A 1,847-nucleotide genomic window follows, 5' to 3' on the forward strand; every position below is an offset into this window, starting at 1 on the left:
AATGTGCATGGTATCATAATGCTCCCAAGATCTTTAAGCTTCTCAGGTAAGCTTTTCAGAATGACTGCACTGCATTCTTCAGTAAGGTAAACCTTTTCAGTTTCCCTCCAATCCTTCTTATGACTTAAGATCTCTTTCATGAACTTAGCATAAGAGGGTATTTGCTCAAGTGCTTCTGCAAACGGAATTTTTATTTCAAGAGTCATGAGATAGTCTGCAAAGTGGGCAAATTGCTTATCCTGTTCCGCTTGACGGAGTTTTTAAGGATAAGGCATTTTGGCTTTGTATTCCTCAACCTTAGTTGCTGCAGGTTTATTACCTACAGAAGTGGGTTGGGAAGCCTTTTTAGAAGGGTTGTTATCAGCACTTGTATGTGACTGATCCCCCACTGGCATTTGAATGCCAGGGGTGGAAGCTGGAGTGGTGTTAGACGCCACCTCCTTATTTGTTACTGGCGTCTGAACGCCAGAACCATGCTCCCTTTGGGCGTTCAACGCCGGATTCATGCTTGTTTCTGGCGTTGAATGCCAGGAATGAGCATGGGCTGGGCGTTCAGCGCCAGCATTATTCCTCTCTGGGCTCTGATTGTCCTCAGAAGGATTTTGAGTAGCCATTTGTTTATTTCTTGGCTTTTTGCTGTTTTAAAGTGAAGTGTTTAATGTTTTCCCACTTCTTAATTGAACTGCTTGGCATTCTTCTGCTATTTGTTTTGACAGTTGCTTTTCTGTTTGCTTTAATTGTACTTCCATATTCCTGTTAGCCATTCTTGTTTCCTGTAGTATTTCCTTGAATTCGGCTAGTTGCTGGGTTAGAAAGTCCAGCTGCTGATTGAATTCATTAGCCTGATCTACAGGACTGAGTTCAGCAGTTACTGTTTTAGCTTCTTCTTTCATGGAAGATTCACTGCTTAGGTATAGATGCTGGTTTCTGGCAACTGTATCAATAAGCTCTTGAGCTTCTTCAATTATTTTTCTCATATGTATAGATCCACCAGCTGAGTGGTCTAGAGAAATCTGAGCTAAGCCCATAGTAGAAGATGTCTAATTGCACCCATTCTGAAAACATTTCGGAGGGGCATTTTCTTAGCATCTCTCTGTATCTCTCCCAGGCATCATAAAGGGATTCATTATCTCCTTGTTTGAAGCCTTGGATGCTTAGCCTTAGCTGTGTCATCCGTTTTGGAGGGAAATAGTGATTCAGGAATTTTTCTGACAGCTGTTTCCATGTTTTTATGCTGTTTTTAGGTTGGTTATTTAACCACCTCTTAGCTTGATCTTTTACAGCAAATGGAAACAGTAATAATCTGTAGACATCCTGATCTACTTCCTTATCATGTACTATGTCAGCAATTTGCAAAAATTGTGCCAGAAACTCTGTAGGTTCTTCCTGTGGAAGACCGGAATACTGCAGTTTTGCTGCACCATGATAATGAGCTGAGGATTCAACTCAAAGCTACTAACTCCAATGGAGGGTATACAGATACTACTCCCATATGAAGCAGTAGTGGGGTTAGCATATGACCCCAGAGTCCTCCTGGACTGTTCATTTCCACTTAGTTCCATGATGGAATAAGGGAGATGATATGTATGTTGATATTATTTATTTTATAGATGTGGAATAAATAAAAATGGAATATATAAAAAAATTTTGAAAATATTTTGTGAAAATTTTTTGAAAAAATTTGAAATTGAAATCTGAATTTTATATAAAAATTTCGAAAATGTAGTTTTAAAATTAGTTAGAAAAGATATATATTTTTTTTTTGAATTTTGAATTTTATGATGAAAGAGAAAAACACATAAAAGACACAAGACTTAAAATTTTTAGATCTAATGCTCCTTATTTTC

The sequence above is a fragment of the Arachis stenosperma genome, chromosome 5 (genome assembly GCF_014773155.1).
Source record: "Arachis stenosperma cultivar V10309 chromosome 5, arast.V10309.gnm1.PFL2, whole genome shotgun sequence".
Classification (NCBI taxonomy): Eukaryota; Viridiplantae; Streptophyta; class Magnoliopsida; order Fabales; family Fabaceae; genus Arachis; species Arachis stenosperma.